Consider the following 17,515-nt stretch of genomic DNA (forward strand, 5'->3'; position numbering starts at 1 on the left):
TGGTCCTCACCTGGGCATCATAGGTACCTGGTGACTCTGTTCCACACCTGAGCCTCACCTGGACATGATGACTGGGGATCCTCTCTGGGCCTCCCCCTGACCTGTTGACTCTGGTCCCCATCTGGATGTCACCTGGACCAGGTGTTTCTGGTACCCCTCTAGGCCTCAACCAGATCTGGTTACTCTGGTCCCACTTGGCCCTCACCAGGACCTGGTGTCTCTGGTACCCACCTGGTTAGCATCAGGATATGGTACTCTGTTAACTAACAGTGACCCAGCGGGAACAATTAACTCTGGTCTTCAACTGGGCCACACCTGGACATGGTGACACTTGTTTCCACCTGGGTCTCACCTGGACATGGGGAGTGGGATCGCCACCTGGTCCTCAACTGTAACTGGTGATTCTCATTCCAGCATGGACATCACGTGGACCTGGTGGCTGCAGTGTTTCTAGCTTCTCATGTACCTCGTGACTCTGGTCCCCACCAGGGCTTCACCGGGACCTGGTGAGTGTGGTTTCCACCTGCACCTCACCTGGACCTGGTGATTCTGATCTGCACCTGAGACTACCCCGAATCTGGTGACTGTGTTCCCCACCTGGGCTTCACCTGGATTTGGGGACTCCGGTCCCCATCTGGGCCTCACCTGGCCCTGTTGACCATGGTCCTCAACTGGGCAAAATTGGGACCCGGTGACTGTGTTCCACAACTGAACCTCACCAGAACCAGGTGACTCTGGTCCCCCTCTGGGTCTCACCGTGCCCTAGTGACTGTGAACCCCACTTTGGCCTGACTTGGACCTGCTGACCCTGGTTACCATCTGCTCCTGACCTCGAAGTGTTGACTCTGGTTCTTTCAATGGCCTCCCGTGTACCTGGTGATCCTGGTCCCCACGTGGGCCTCACCTGGACGTGGTGACTCTTGTCACCCCCGGGGACTTCCTGGACCTGCTTACTGTGTTCCACACCTGGGCCTCAAGTAGACCTGTTGACCATGGTCCCCAAGCCAGCCTCACATGGACCTGTTGCCTCTGATCCCCACCGGGGCTTCACGTATACCTGGCAACTCTGGTCCTCACCTTCGCCTCATCTGGACCTAGTGACTCTGGTCCCCACCTGGGCTTCACCTGGATCTGATGACTCTGGTCCCCACCTGGACTTCACCTGGATCTGGTGACTCTGGTCCCCACCTGGACCTGACCTGCATCTGGTGACTCTCTTTACAACATGGACCTCACCTGGATCTGGTGACTCTGGTCCTTAGTTTGGCCTCACCTGGACCTGGTGTCTCTCGTCCCCACTTGAACCTAACTCAGAACTGCTGAATCTTGCCCCAAACTAGGCCGCATCCAGACCTGGTGACTCTTGTCCCCACCTATGCCTCAATTCGACCTGATGAATCTGGTCCTCACGTGGGCCTCACATGGACCTGGCACTCAGCTGGACCTGGGACTCAGCTGGATAGAGTGGCTCTGGTTCCCAAAAGGGGTCACCTGATACTGGTGACTGTGGTTTTTTTTTTTTTTTTTTTTTTTTTTTTTTAATTGGTGTTCAATTTACTAACATACAGAATAACACCCAGTGCCCGTCACCCATTCACTCCCACCCCCCGCCCTCCTCCCCTTCTACCACCCCTAGTTCGTTTCCCAGAGTTAGCAGTCTTTACGTTCTGTCTCCCTTTCTGATATTTCCCACACATTTCTTCTCCCTTCCCTTATTTTCCCTTTCACTATTATTTATATTCCCCAAATGAATGAGAACATATAATGTTTGTCCTTCTCCGACTGACTTACTTCACTCAGCATAATACCCTCCAGTTCCATCCACGTTGAAGCAAATGGTGGGTATTTGTCATTTCTAATAGCTGAGTAATATTCCATTGTATACATAAACCACATCTTCTTTATCCATTCATCTTTCGTTGGACACCGAGGCTTCTTCCACAGTTTGGCTATCGTGGCCATTGCTGCTAGAAACATCGGGGTGCAGGTGTCCCGGCGTTTCATTGCATTTGTCTCTTTGGGGAAAATCCCCAACAGTGCAATTGCTGGGTCGTAGGGCAGGTATATTTTTAACTGTTTGAGGAACCTCCACACAGTTTTCCAGAGTGGCTGCACCAGTTCACATTCCCACCAACAGTGTAAGAGGGTTCCCTTTTCTCCGCATCCTCTCCAACATTTGTTGTTTCCTGCCTTGTTAATTTTCCCCATTCTCACTGGTGTGAGGTGGTATCTCATTGTAGTTTTGATTTGTATTTCCCTGATGGCAAGTGATGCAGAGCATTTTCTCATGTGCATGTTGGCCATGTCTATGTCTTCCTCTGTGAGGTTTCTGTTCATGTCTTTTGCCCATTTCATGATTGGATTGTTTGTTTCTTTGGTGTTGAGTTTAATAAGTTCTTTATAGATCTTGGAAACTAGCCCTTTATCTGATATGTCATTTGCAAATATCTTCTCCCATTCTGTAGGTTGTCTTTGAGTTTTGTTGACTGTATCCTTTGCTGTGCAAAAGCTTCTTATCTTGATGAAGTCCCAATAGTTCATTTTTGCTTTTGTTTCTTTTGCCTTCGTGGATGTATCTTGCAAGAAGTTACTATGGCCGAGTTCAAAAAGGGTGTTGCCTGTGTTCTTCTCTAGGATTTTGATGGAATCTTGTCTCACATTTAGATCTTTCATCCATTTTGAGTTTATCTTTGTGTATGGTGAAAGAGAGTGGTCTAGTTTCATTCTTCTGCATGTGGATGTCCAATTTTCCCAGCACCATTTATTGAAGAGACTGTCTTTCTTCCAATGGATAGTCTTTCCTCCTTTATCGAATATTAGTTGCCCATAAAGTTCAGGGTCCACTTCTGGATTCTCTATTCTGTTCCACTGATCTATGTGTCTGTTTTTGTGCCAGTACCACACTGTCTTGATGACCACAGCTTTGTAGTACAACCTGAAATCTGGCATTGTGATGCCCCCAGATATGGTTTTCTTTTTTAAAATTCCCCTGGCTATTCGGGGTCTTTTCTGATTCCACACAAATCTTAAAATAATTTGTTCTAACTCTCTGAAGAAAGTCCATGGTATTTTGATAGGGATTGCATTAAACGTGTATATTGCCCTGGGTAACATTGACATTTTCACAATATTAATTCTGCCAATCCATGAGCATGGAATATTTTTCCATCTCTTTGTGTCTTCCTCAATTTCTTTCAGAAGTGTTCTATAGTTTTGAGGGTATAGATCCTTTACATCTTTGGTGAGGTTTATTCCTAGGTATCTTATGCTTTTGGGTGCAATTGTAAATGGGATTGACTCCTTAATTTCTCTTTCTTCAGTCTCATTGTTAGTGTATAGAAATGCCACTGACTTCTGGGCATTGATTTTGTATCCTGCCACGCTACCGAATTGCTGTATGAGTTCTAGCAATCTTGGGGTGGAGACTTTTGGGTTTTCTATGTAGAGTATCATGTCATCGGCGAAGAGGGAGAGTTTGACTTCTTCTTTGCCAATTTGAATGCCTTTAATGTCTTTTTGTTGTCTGATTGCTGAGGCTAGGACTTCCAGTACTATGTTGAACAGCAGTGGTGAGAGTGGACATCCCTGTCTTGTTCCTGATCTTAGGGGAAAGGCTCCCAGTGCTTCCCCATTGAGAATGATATTTGCTGTGGGCTTTTCATAGATGGCTTTTAAGATGTCGAGGAATGTTCCCTCTATCCCTACACTCTGAAGAGTTTTGATCAGGAATGGATGCTGTATTTTGTCAAATGCTTTCTCTGCATCCAATGAGAGGATCATATGGTTCTTGGTTTTTCTCTTGCTGATATGATGAATCACATTGATTGTTTTACGGGTGTTGAACCAGCCTTGTGTCCCAGGGATAAATCCTACTTGGTCATGGTGAATAATTTTCTTAATGTATTGTTGGATCCTATTGGCCAGTATCTTGTTGAGAATTTTTGCATCCATGTTCATCAGGGATATTGGTCTGTAATTCTCCTTTTTGGCGGGGTCTTTGTCTGGCTTTGGAATTAAGGTGATGCTGGCCTCATAGAACGAATTTGGAAGTACTCCATCTCTTTCTATCTTTCCAAACAGCTTTAGGAGAATAGGTATGATTTCTTCTTTAAACGTTTGATAAAATTCTCCTGGGAAGCCATCTGGCCCTGGACTCTTGTGTTTTGGGAGGTTTTTGATGACTGCTTCAATTTCCTCCCTGGTTATTGGCCTGTTCAGGTTTTCTATTTCTTCCTGTTCCAGTTTTGGTAGTTTGTGGCTTTCCAGGAATGCGTCCATTTCTTCTAGATTGCCTAATTTATTGGCGTATAGCTGTTCATAATATGTTTTTAAAATCGTTTGTATTTCCTTGGTGTTGGTAGTGATCTCTCCTTTCTCATTCATGATTTTATTAATTTGAGTCTTCTCTCTCTTCTTTTTAATAAGGCTGGCTAATGGTTTATCTATCTTATTAATTCTTTCAAAGAACCAACTCCTGGTTTTGTTGATCTGTTCCACAGTTCTTCTGGTCTCGATTTCGTTGAGTTCTGCTCGAATCTTTATTAGCTCCCTTCTTCTCTTGGGTGTAGGATCTATTTGCTGTTTTTTCTCTAGCTCCTTTATGTGTAAGGTTAGCTTTTGTATTTGAGTTCTTTCCAGTTTTTGAATGGATGCTTGTATTGCGATGTATTTCCCCCTTAGGACTGCTTTTGCTGCATCCCAAAGATTTTGAACGGTTGTATCTTCATTCTCATTAGTTTCCATGAATCTTTTTAATTCTTCCTTAATTTCCTGGTTGACCCTTTTATCTTTTAGCAGGATGGTCCTTAACCTCCATGTGTTTGAGGTCCTTCCAAACTTCTTGTTGTGATTTAGTTCTAATTTCAAGGCATTATGGTCCGAGAATATGCAGGGGACAATCCCAATCTTTTGGTATCGGTTCAGACCCGATTTGTGACCCAATATGTGGTCTATTCTGGAGAAAGTTCCATGTGCGCTTGAGAAGAATGTGTATTCAGTTGAGTTTGGATGTAAAGTTCTGTAGATATCTGTGAAATCCATCTGGTCCAGTGTATCATTTAAAGCTCTCGTTTCTTTGGAGATGTTGTGCTTAGAAGACCTATCGAGTATAGAAAGAGCTAGATTGAAGTCACCAAGTATAAGTGTATTATTATCTAAGTATTTCTTCACTTTGGTTAATAATTGATTTATATATTTGGCAGCTCCCACATTTGGAGCATATATATTGAGGATTGTTAAGTCCTCTTGTTGAATAGATCCTTTAAGTATGATATAGTGTCCCTCTTCATCTCTCACTACAGTCTTTGGGGTAAATTTTAGTTTATCTGATATAAGGATGGCTACCCCTGCTTTCTTTTGAGGACCATTCGAATGGTAAATGGTTCTCCAACCTTTTATTTTCAGGCTGTAGGTGTCCTTCTGTCTAAAATGAGTCTCTTGTAGACAGCAAATAGATGGGTCCTGCTTTTTTATCCAGTCTGAAACCCTGCGCCTTTTGATGGGGTCATTAAGCCCGTTCACATTCAGAGTTACTATTGAGAGATATGAGTTTAGTGTCATCATGATATCTATTCAGTCTTTGTTTTTGTGGACTGTTCCACTGAACTTCTTCTTAAAGGGGAATTTTAAGAGGCCCCCTTAAAATTTCTTGCAGAGCTGGTTTGGAGGTCACATATTCTTTTAGTTGCTGCCTGTCTTGGAAGCTCTTTATCTCTCCTTCCATTTTGAATGAGAGCCTTGCTGGATAAAGTATTCTTGGTTGCATGTTCTTTTCATTTAGGACCTTGAATATATCCTGCCAGCCCTTTCTGGCCTGCCAGGTCTCTGTGGAGAGGTCTGCTGTTACCCTAATACTCCTCCCCATAAAAGTCAGGGATTTCTTGTCTCTTGCTGCTTTAAGGATCTTCTCCTTATCTTTGGAATTTGCAAGCTTCACAATTAAATGTCGAGGTGTTGAACGGTTTTTATTGATTTAGGGGGGGATCTCTCTATTTCCTGGATCTGAATGCCTGTTTCCCTTCCCAGATTAGGAAAGTTTTCAGCTAGAATTTGTTCAAATACATATTCTGGCCCTCTGTCCCTTTCGGCGCCCTCGGGAACCCCAATTAAACGTAGGTTTTTCTTCCTCAGGCTGTCGTTTATTTCCCTTAATCTATCTTCATGATCTTTTAATTGTTTGTCTCTTTTTTCCTCAGTTTCCCTCTTTGCTGTCAACTTGTCTTCTAGGTCACTCACTCGTTCTTCCACCTCGTTAACCCTCGTCGTTAGGACTTCTAGTTTGGATTGCATCTCATTCAATTGGTTTTTAATTTCTGCCTGATTAGCTCTAAATTCTGCAGTCATGAAGTCCCTTGAGTCCTTTATACTTTTTTCTAGAGCCACCAGTAGCTGTATAATAGTGCTTCTGAATTGGCTTTCTGACATTGAATTGTAATCCAGATTTTGTAACTCTGTGGGAGAGAGGACTGTTTCTGATTCTTTCTTTTGAGGTGAGGTTTTCCTTCTAGTCATTTTGCTCAGTGCAGAGTGGCCAAAAGCAAGTTGTATTGGGAAAAAGAGAAAAAGAGAGGAGAGAAAGAAGGAAAGAAAAGAGAAAGAGGAAAAAAAAAAGGGAAGAAAAAGAAAAAAAAAAGGGAAGAAAAAGAGAAAGAAAAAGAAAGGAGAAAAAAAAGGGGGTGGGGGAAGGAAACAAATCAAAAAGCAAAACAAAACAAAAACAAAAACAAAAACAAAAACAAACAAACAAAAAAAGAACCACCGGGGAGTATCTTCTGATTCTGTGTTCTTTAAGTCCCTTGGCTTCTCCTGGAAGTTGTCAGTCTAGCTGGTGTTCTGGGGGAGGGGCCTGTTGTGCTGATTTTCAGGTGTTAGCAGTTGGGGGAGCTGCTGTGCCCCTGCCTGGTGCAGGGCTCGGTGGGGGTTGTTTACCCAGTGAGGCCGCAGGAGGAACAGCCCCAGTGGCGGGGCAGCTCTGGAAACCTGGATTCAGCCCCCGCAGGAACTCCGGAGCTCTCCGTCTGCAGGGCCTGGAGGCTCCGGGGCGGGGCCGCTGATGTGCTCAGCTGGGGCAGGAGCGTCCTTGCTGTCCTGGGCCCTCCCGGCCTCTGCCTGTCCCGGGGGGAGGGGGGATCCTGGGCTGTGTCCCGGCGCCCTGTGCTCCGGAGCCTGCGCTGGTGGATTCGCGCTCCCAGGCCGCGCAACCCCCTCCGCGGAGCCGCCGCCCGAGCCCCTCCGAGCTGCTCCTGGAACCGCGCAGCCCCCTCCGCACGGAGCCTCTTCCTCTGCCCGAGCCCCTCCGAGCTGCTCCCGGGGCCGCGCAGCCCCCTCCGCGGAGCCGCCGCCCGAGCCCCTTCAGCTGCTCCGGGTCCCGCCGGGTCCCGCCGTGCGCGCTGCAGCCCTTAGGGAGCTCGGCGCACTCTCCTGGGCGCGCAGTTGCTCTGTTACTGTCCCCGGGAGCCCGAGGGCCTCCTCGCCCTCCTGGTCCTGCTCCAACTCCCCACGAGCCCCTTTCCGCCCGGGAAGGTCGGTGCAGCTCCTGCGTCTCCGGGTCGGGGCTCTCCTGTCCTGGGGACACTCACCCCGGCCTCAGCCCGGCTCCTCGCGGGGCCCCTCCCCCTCGGAGGCCTTTGTTCCTTTATTTCTTTTTCCCCGTCTTCCTACCTTGCTAGATGCGCGAACTCTTCTCACTGTAGCATTCCAGCTGGTCTCTCTTTGAATCTCAGGCCGAATTCATAGATTTTCAGGATAATTTGAAGGTTTTCTAGGTAGTTTGGTGGAGACAGGTGATTTGGAGACCCTACTCCTCCGCCATCTTGCTCCTCCTCCCCTGGTGACTGTGGTTTTATTCTATGCCTCATTAGGACCTAATGATTCTGTTCCCCATCTGGGCCTGCATGGCCCTAGTGACTCTGGTCCTCACTCAGGCATCATTGGGACCTGGATACTCTATTCCACACTTGGGCCTCACTCTGACCAGGGACCTCTGGTCCCATTCTGGGCCTCAAACTAAACTGGTTACTCTGGTTCCCCCTCTGGGCCTCACCCTTACCTGGTGACTCTGGTCACCCCATGGGCTTCATTTGGGCCTGGTGAATCTGGTCCTTAGGTGGTCCGCACCTGGATCTGATGACTGGTCGCAACCTGGGCCTCTCCTGACTGGTGAATCCTGTTGCCACCTGGGCCTCACTTGGACCTTGTGACTGTGGTCCCACCTGTATCTCACCTGGATCTGGTGGCTCTGGTTCCCATATGGGGCTCTCCTGGACCTGGTTCCTGTTATCTCCATCTGGCGTCACCTGGAACTCAATGACTCTGATCCATATTTGGTCCTCTCCTGGACCTGTTGACTCTGGTCCTTACCTGGGCATCATTGGGACCTGGATACTCTCTTATATACCTGGGCCTCACCTGGACCTGGTGACTGAGGTCCCACATTGGCCTCACCTGGATGAGGTGACTAATTCCCACAGGGACCTCACCTGGTCCTGGTGACTCTGGTCCTCATATGGGCATCATGGGACCTGGTTTCTCAGTTCCACATAGGGGCCTCATCTGGACCTAGTGATTCTCGTCCCACTCTGGGCCTCACCCTGACGTGGTGAGTCTGGTCCCCACCTGGATATCACCAGAACCGGGTGACTCTGGTCCCCGACTGGGACTCACCCGGAGCTGGGGACACTGGTACTCAACTGGGCCTCAACAAGACCTGGTGAATCTACTCCTCACTCAGGCCTCGTCTGGACCTGTGACTCTTTTCCCACCTGGCATCAATGGGACATGGTTACACTGTTCCCCACCTGGGCCTCACCTGGACATGATAACTTTGCTCCACACTTTGGCCTCAACTGGTACTGATTACTCTGGTCCCCTCACCTAGGCCTCAATCTGGACCTGGTGACTGTGGTCCCCACCTGGGTCTCACCTGGCCCTGGTTACTCTTGTTCCCACATGAACCACACCAGGACCTGGTGACTGTGGTGTTCTTGTAGACTCACATTTACCTGGTGATTCTGGTCCCCACTAGGGCCTCACCTGGATCTGGAGACTCTGGCATGCAGGTTGGCCTCACCTGGAACTGGTGAGTGGGGTGGCCACCTGGGCCTCACCCATACATGGTGACTCAGTTCCCCACGTGGGCCTCTTGGACCTGGTGAATCTTGTTCTTTCCTGGTCCTGTCCCGGAGATGGGGACTCTGGTCACCACCTGGGACTCACTTGGACCTGGGGAATCTGGTCCCCATCTGGGTCTCACGCAGTCCTGGTCATTTATTCCCCACCTGGACCTGATTGCTGTGGACTCTTTCTTGGCCTCACCTGGAACTGGTGACTCTGATTCTATCTGCACATCACCCAGACCTGGTGACTCTGGTCCTCACCTGGGCATCGTTGGTACCTGGTGACTCTGTTCCACACTTGAGCCTCACCTGGACATGATGTCTCTGGAAAATCTCTGGGCCTCACTCTGACCTGGTGACTCTGATCCCCATCTGGATGTCACCTGGACCAGGTGATTCTGGTACCCCTCTAGGCCTCAACCAGATCTGGGGACTCTGGTCCTCAACTGGGCCTCACCTGGACCTAGTGAATATGCTCCATCTGGGCCTCATTTGGACCTGCTGACTCTGGTCACTACCTGGGCATCATCGGGACATGTTTCCACTGCATGGCCTGAAGGTTGGCCTCACCTGGATCTGGTAACTCTGGTCCCAACCAGGGCATCATCGTGACATGGTTCCTCTGCAAGGCCTGCAGGTTGGCCTCACCTGGACCTGGGGAGTGGGGTTGCCACCTGGGCCTCACCCATACCTGGTGACACAGGTCCCCATTTGGGCCTCACGTGGACCTGTTGAATCTTGTCCTTACCTGGTCCTCACCCGGAACTGGTAAGTCTGGTCACCACCTGGAAGTCACCTGGACCTGGTGAATCTGGTCCCCATCTGGGCCTCACCCATTCCTGGTGAATTTTTTGCCCACCTGGACCTGATTGCTGTGGACTCCTTCTTGGCCTCACCTGGAACTTGTGACTCTGATCCTAACTGGGCCTCACCCAGATCTGGTGACTCTGGTCCTCACCTGAGGACCATTATGATCTGGATACTCGGTTCCACACCTGAGCCTCACATGGACATGATGACTCTTAATCCCCTCTGGGCCTCACCCTGACATGGTGAATCTGGTCCGCATCTGGATGTTATCTAGACCAGGTGAATCTGGTACCCCTCTAGGCCTCAACTAGACCTGGCGACACTGGTCCTCAACTGGTCCTCAGCGGGACCTAGTAATCATGCTCCCCACCTATGCCTCATCTGCAGCTGGTGACTCTGGTTCTACCTGGGCATCATCGGGTCATGGTTACTCTATTCCCCACTGGGACTGACCTGATCCTGGTAACTCTGGTCCTGACTTTGGCCTATTTTGTACCAGGTCACTGTGGCTCGACCTGGGTCTCTCCTGTAACTGGTGACTCTGATCCTAAGCATGGCCTCACCTGACCTGGTGACTGTGGTTCCCATTATGATCTCACCTGGACCTCATGTCTCTGGTCCGACCTGGGCCTCACCAGGACCTGGTGTCTCTGGTACCAACCTGGTAGCATCAGGATATGGTTACACTCTTCACTAACCGTGACCCAGCCGGAACTATTAACTCTGCTCTTCACCTGGGCCACACCTGGACATGGTGATTCTGGTCTGTACCTGAGACTTTCCTGGATCTGGTGACTGTGGTCCCCACCTGGGCTTCACATTGACTTGGGGACTCCGGTCCCCCTCTGAGCCTCAAGTGGCCCTGTTGCCCATGGTCCTCAACTGGGCAAAATTGGTACCCGGTGACTGTGCTCCACAACTGGACCTCACCTGGACCAGGTGACTCTGGTCCCCCTCTGGGTGTCACCGTGCCCTAGTGACTGTGAACCCCACTTTGGCCTGACTTGGACCTGCTGACCCTGGTTGCCACCTGCGCCTGGCCTCAAACTGTTGACTCTGGTTCTTGCAAGGTCCTCCCCTGGACCTGGTGATCCTGGTCCCCACCTGGGCCTCACCTGGACGTGGTGACTCTTGTCACCACCAGGGACTCGCCTGGACCTGCTTACTGTGTTCCACACCTGGGCCTCAAGTAGACCTGTTGACCATGGTCCCCAAGCCGGCCTCACATGGACCTGTTGCCTCTGATCATCACCGGTTCCTCACGTGTACCTGGTAACTCTGGTCCTCACCTGGGCCTCATCTAGACCTAGTGACTCTGGTCCCCACCTGGGCTTCACCTGGATCTGGTGACTCTGGTCCTCACCTGGACTTCACCTGGATCTGGTGACTCTGGTCCCCACCTGTACCTCTCCCCGACCTGGTGACTCTCTTTCCAACATGGACCTCACCTGGATCTGGTGACTCTGGTCCTCAATTTGGCCTCACCTGGACCTGGTGAGTGGGTTTGCCCCCTGGCCCTCACCCATACCTGGTGACACAGGTCCCACTTGGGCTTCACTTGGAACTGGTGAATCCGGTCCTTATCTGTTCCTCACCCGGAACTGGTAACTCTGGTCATCACCTGGGAATCACCTGGACCTGGTGAATCTGGTCCCCATCTGGGCCTCACCCAGTCCTGGTGACTTTGTTCCCCACCTGGACCTGATTGCTGTGGACTCCTTTTTGGCCTCACCTGGAACTGGTGACTCTGATCCTAACTGGACCTCACCCAGATCTGGTGACTCTGGTCCTCACCTGTGGACCATTATGACCTGGATACTCTGTTCCACACCTGAGCCTCAACTGGACATGATAACTTTGTTCCACAGTTGGGCCTCAACTGGTCCTGATGACACTGTTACCCTCTTAGGCCTAAATCTGGACCTGGTGACTGTCGTCCCAACCTGGGTCTCACCTTGAACTGGTGACTCTCGTTCCCACATGAACCACACATGGAGCTTGTGACTGTAGTGTTCTTGTAGACTCACTTTTACCTGCTGTCTCCGGTGCCGACTAGGGCCTCACGTGGATCTGGTGACTTTGGAATGCAGGTTGGCCTCACCTGGACCTTGTGAGTGGGGTTGCCCCTGGGCCTCACCCATACCTGGTGAGTCAGGTCCCCGAGTGGGCCTCTTAGACCTGGTAAATCTGGTCCTTTCCTGGTCGTCTCCCAGCCCCGGGGTCTCTGGTCACCACCTGGGCCTACCTGGACCTGGTGAATCTGATCCCCATCTGGGCCTCACCCAGGCCTGTTGACTTTGTTCCACTCCTGTATCTGATTGCTGTGGACTCTTTCTTGGCCTCACCTGGAACAGGTGACTCTGATCCTATCTGCCCGTCACCCAGACCTGGTGACTCTGGTCTTCACCTGGGCATCTATGGTACCTGGTGACTCTGTTCCACACCTGAGCCTCACCTGGACATGATGACTCTGGAACCTCTCTAGGCCTCATCCTGACCTGGTTACTCTGGTCCCCATTGGATTTCACCTGGACCAGGTGATTCTGGTACCCCTCTAGGCCTCAACCAGTTCTGGTGACTGTGGTCCTCCACTAGACAACACCTGGACCTAGTGAATATGCTCCATCTGGGCCTCATTGGACCTGGTGATGCTGGTCCCTACCTGGGCATCATCGGGACATGGTTCCACTGCATCGCCTGCAGGTTGGCCTCACCTGGACCTGGTAACCCTGGTCCCTACCTGGAGATCATCAGGGCATGGTTCCACTGCATGGCCTGCAGATTGGCCTCACGTGGACCTGGTGCGTGGGGTTGTCACCTGGGTCTCACACATGCCTGATGACACAGGTCCCCACGTGGGCCTCACTTGGACTTGGTGAATCTGGTCCTTACCTGGTCCTCACCCGGAACTCGTAACTCTGGTCACCACCGGGGACTCACCTGCACCTGCTTACTGTGTTCCACACCTGGGTCTCAAGTAGACCTGTTGACCATGGTCCCCAAGCTGGCCTCACATGGACCTGTTGTCTCTGATCCCCACCTGGGCCTCACGTGTACCTGGTAACTCTGGTCCTCACTTGGCCTCATCTTCACCTAGTGACTCTGGTCCCCACCTCTGCTTCACCTGGATCTGGTGACTCTGGTCCCCACCGGGACTTCACCTGGATCTGGTGACTCTGGTCCCCACCTGGACCTCTCCTGGACCTGGTGACTTTGTTTCCAACATGGACCTCAGCTGGATCTGGTGACGCTGGTCCTCAGTTTGGCCTCACATGGACCTGGTGTCTCTCGTCCCCACTTTGACCTAACTCAGAACTGCTGAATCTTGCCCCACCTAGGCCGCACAAAGACCTGGTGACTCTTGTCCCCAGCTATGCCTCAATTCGACCTGATGAATGTGGCCCTCACGTGGGCCTCACATGGACCTGGGACTCAGCTGCATAGAGTGGCTCTGGTTCCCACAAGGGGTTCACCTGATACTGGTGACTGTGGTCTTATCCTATGCCTCACCAGGACCTAGTGATCTGTTCGCCATCTGGGCCTGCATGGCCCTAGTGACTCTGGGCCTCACCCAGGCATCATTGGGACTGGATACTCTATTCTACAACTGGGCCTCACTTTGTCCAGGGACCTCTGGTCCCATTCTGGTCCTTAAACTAAACTGGTTACTCTGGTTCCCGCTCTGGCCCTCACCCTTACCTGGTGACTCTGGTCACCCATTGGTCTTCACTTGGGCCTGGTGAATCTGGTCCTTCGCTGGTCCGCACCTGGATCTGCTGACTGGTCGTCACCTGGACCCCACGTGTACTTGGTGAATCCTGTTGCCACCTGTGCCTCACCTGGACCTTGTAACTGTGGTCCCACCTGGACCTCACCTGGATCTGGTGGCTCTGGTTCCCATATGGGGCTCTCCTGGACTTGGTTCCTGTGGTCTCCATCTGGCCTCACCTGGAAGACAATGACTCTGATCCATATTTGGGCCTCTCCTGCACCCGTTGACTATGGTCCTTACATGGGCATCATTGGGACCTGGATACTCTCTTATATACCTGGGACTTACCTGGCCCTGGTGACTGTGGTCCCACCTGGGCCTCACCTTGACGAGGTGACTGGTTCCCACAGGGACCTCACCTGGACCTGGTGACTCAGGTCCTCATTTGGGCATTATGGGACCTTTTTTCTCAGTTCCAGAATGGGGCCTCACCTGAAACTAGTGATTCTCGTCCCCCTCTGGGCCTCACCCTGACGTGGTGAGTCTTGTCCCCACCTGGATATCACCAGAACCGGGTGACTCTGTTCCCCCTCTGGGACTCACTCAGAGCTGGGGACACTGGTGCTCAACTGGACGTCAACAGTACTTGTTGAATGTACTCCTCACTTAGGCCTCGTCTGCACCTTGTGACTCTTTTCCCACCTGGCATCAATGGGACATGGTTACTCTGTTCCCCACCTGGGCCTCACCTGGACATGATACCTTGGCTCCACACTTTGGCCTCAACTGGTCCTGATGACACTGTTCCCCCCACCTAGGCCTCAATCTGGACATGGTGACTGTGGTCCGCACCTGGGTCTCACCTGGACCTGGTGACTCTTGTTCCCTCATGACCCACACCTGGACCTGGTGACTGTGGTGTTCTTGTAGACCCATATTTACCTGGTGACTCCGGTCCCCACTAGGGCCTCACCTGGATCTGGTGACTCTGGCCTGCAGGTTGGCCTCACCTGAACCTGGTGAGTGGTGTGCCACCTGGGCCTCACCCATACCTGGTGACTCAGGTCCCCACGTGGGCCTCTTGGGCCTGGTGAATCTGGTCCTTACCTGGTCCTCTCCGGACCCGGGGACTCTGGTCACCACCTGGGACTCACCAAGACCTGGAGAATCTGGACCCCATCTGGGTCTCACCCAGTCCTGGTGACTTTGTTCCCCACCTGGACCTGATTGCTGTGGACTCTTTCTTGGCCTCACCTGGAACTCCTGACTCTGATCCTATCTGCGCTTCACTCAGACCTGGTGACTCTGGTCCTAACCTGGGCATCATTGGTACCTGGTGACTCTGTTCGACACCTGAGCCTCACCTGGACATGATGACTCTGGAACCTGGCTGGGCCTCACCCTGACCTGGTAACTCTGATCCCCATCTGGATGTCACCTGGATCAGGTGATTGTGGTATCCCTCTAGGCCTCAACCAGTTCTGGTGCCTCTGGTCCTCAACTGGGCCACACCTGGACCTAGTGAATATGCTCCCTCTGGGCCTCATTTGGACCTGGTAGTCTAGTCCCTACCTGGGCATCATTGGGACATGGTTCCACTGCATGGCATGCAGGTTGGCCTCACCTGGACCTGGTAACTCTGATGTCTACCTGGGCATCATCGAGACATGGTTCCTCTGCTTGGCCTGCAGGTTGGCCTCACCTGGACCAGTGAGTGGGGTGTCAACCTGGGCCTCACACATGCAATGTGACACAGGTCCCCACGTGGGTCTCACTTGGACCTGGTGAATCTCGTCCTTACCTGGTGCTCACCCGGAACTGGTAACTCTGGTCGCCACCTGGGAATCACATGGACCTGGTGAATCTGGTCCCCATCTGGGCCTCACCCAGTCCTGGTGACTTTGTTCCCCACCTGGACCTGATTGCTGTGGACTCTTTCTTGACCTCACCTGAAATTTGTGACTCTGATCCTATCTGCGCGTCACACAGACCTGGTAATTCTGGTCCTCACCTGGGCATCATTGGTACCTGGTGACTCTGTTCCACACCTGAGCCTCACCTGGACATGTTGACTCTGGAACCTCTCTGGGCCTCACCCTGACCTGGTGACTCTGGTCGCCATCTGGATGTCACCTAGACCAGGTGAATCTGGTACCCCTCTAGGCCGCAAATAGACTGGGGGAATCTGGTCTTCAAATGGGCCTCACCGGGGCCTAGTGAATATACTCCCCACCTGCGCCTCATCTGTACGTGTTGACTCGGGTTCTACCTGGGCATCATCGGGACATGGTTACTCTATTCCCCACTGGGTCTGACCTGATCCTGGTAACTCTGGTCCTGACTTTGGCGTCTTCTCTACTTGGTGACTCTGGCTCCACCTGGGCCTCACCTGTAATTGGTGACTCTGATCCTAAGCATGGCCTCACCTGACCTGGTGACTGTGGTTCTCATCGGGATCTCACCTGGACCTCATGTCTCTTGTCCCACCTGGGCCTCACCAGGACCTGGTGTCTCTGTTACCCACCTTGGTAGCATCAGGATATTGTTACACTGTTCACTAACAGTGACCCAGCCGGTCCTATTAACTCTGGTCTTCACCTGGGCCACACCTGGACATGGTGGCACTGGTTCCCTCTTGGGTCTCACGTGGACATGGTGATTCGGATCCCTGCCTGGTCCTCACCTGTAACTGGTGATTCTCGTTCCCACATGGACATCATGTGGATCTGGTGGCTGCAGTGCTTCTAGCTTCTCATGTACCTCGTGACTCTGGTCCCCAACAGGGCCTCACCGGGACCTGTTGTGTGGTTGCCACCTGCACCTCACCTGGACCTGGTGATTCTGGTCTGCAAATGAGAATACTCTGGTTCTGGAGACTGTGGTCCCCACCTGGGCTTCACCTGGATTTGGGGCTCTGGTTCCCCTCTGGGCCTCACCTGGCCCTGTTGACCATGGTCCTCAACTGGACAAAATTGTGACCCGGTGACTGTGATCCACAACTGGACCTCACCTGGACCAGGTTACTCTGGTCCCCATATGGGTGTCACTGTGCCCTAGTGACTGTGAACCCCACTTTGGCCTGACTTGGACCTCCTGACCATGGTTGCCACCTGCGCCTGACCTCGAACTGTTGACTCTGGTTCTTTCAAGGGCCTCCCCTGGACATGGTGATCCTGGTGCCCACATGGGCCTGACGTGGACCTGGTGACTCTTGTCACCACCGGGAACTCACCTGGACCTGCTTACTGTGTTCCACACCTGGGCCTCAAGTAGACCTGTTGACCATGGTCCCCAAGCCGGCCTCACATGGACCTGTTGCCTCTGATCCCCACCGGGGCTTCACGTGTACCTGGTAACTCTGGTCCTCAACCGGGGCTCATCTGGACCTAGCGACTCTGGTCCCCACCTGGGCTTCACCTGGATCTGGTGACTCTGGTACCCACCTGGACTTCACCTGGATCTGGGGACTCTGGTCCACACCTGGACCGGAACTGCATCTGGTGACTCTGGTCCTCAGTTTGGCCTCACCTAGATCTGGCATCCCTCCTCACCTCTTTGACCTAAATCAGAACTGCTGAATCTTGCCCCACCTCGGCCGCAACCAGACCTGGTGACTCTTGTCCCCAGCTATGCCTCAATTCGACCTGATGAATCTGGTCCTCACGTGAGCCTCACATGGACCTGGGACTCAGCTGGATAGAGTGGCTCTGGTTCCCACAAGGGGCTCACCTGATACAGCTGACTGTGGTCTTATTCTATGCCTCACCTGGTCCTAGTGATTCTGTTCCCATCTGGGCCTGCATGGCCCTAGTGACTCTGGTCCTCACTCAGGAATCATTAGGACCTGGATACTCTATTCCACACCTGTGCCTCACATTGA

This window comes from Canis lupus, chromosome 38 (genome assembly GCF_048164855.1).
Source record: "Canis lupus baileyi chromosome 38, mCanLup2.hap1, whole genome shotgun sequence".
Taxonomy (NCBI): domain Eukaryota; kingdom Metazoa; phylum Chordata; class Mammalia; order Carnivora; family Canidae; genus Canis; species Canis lupus.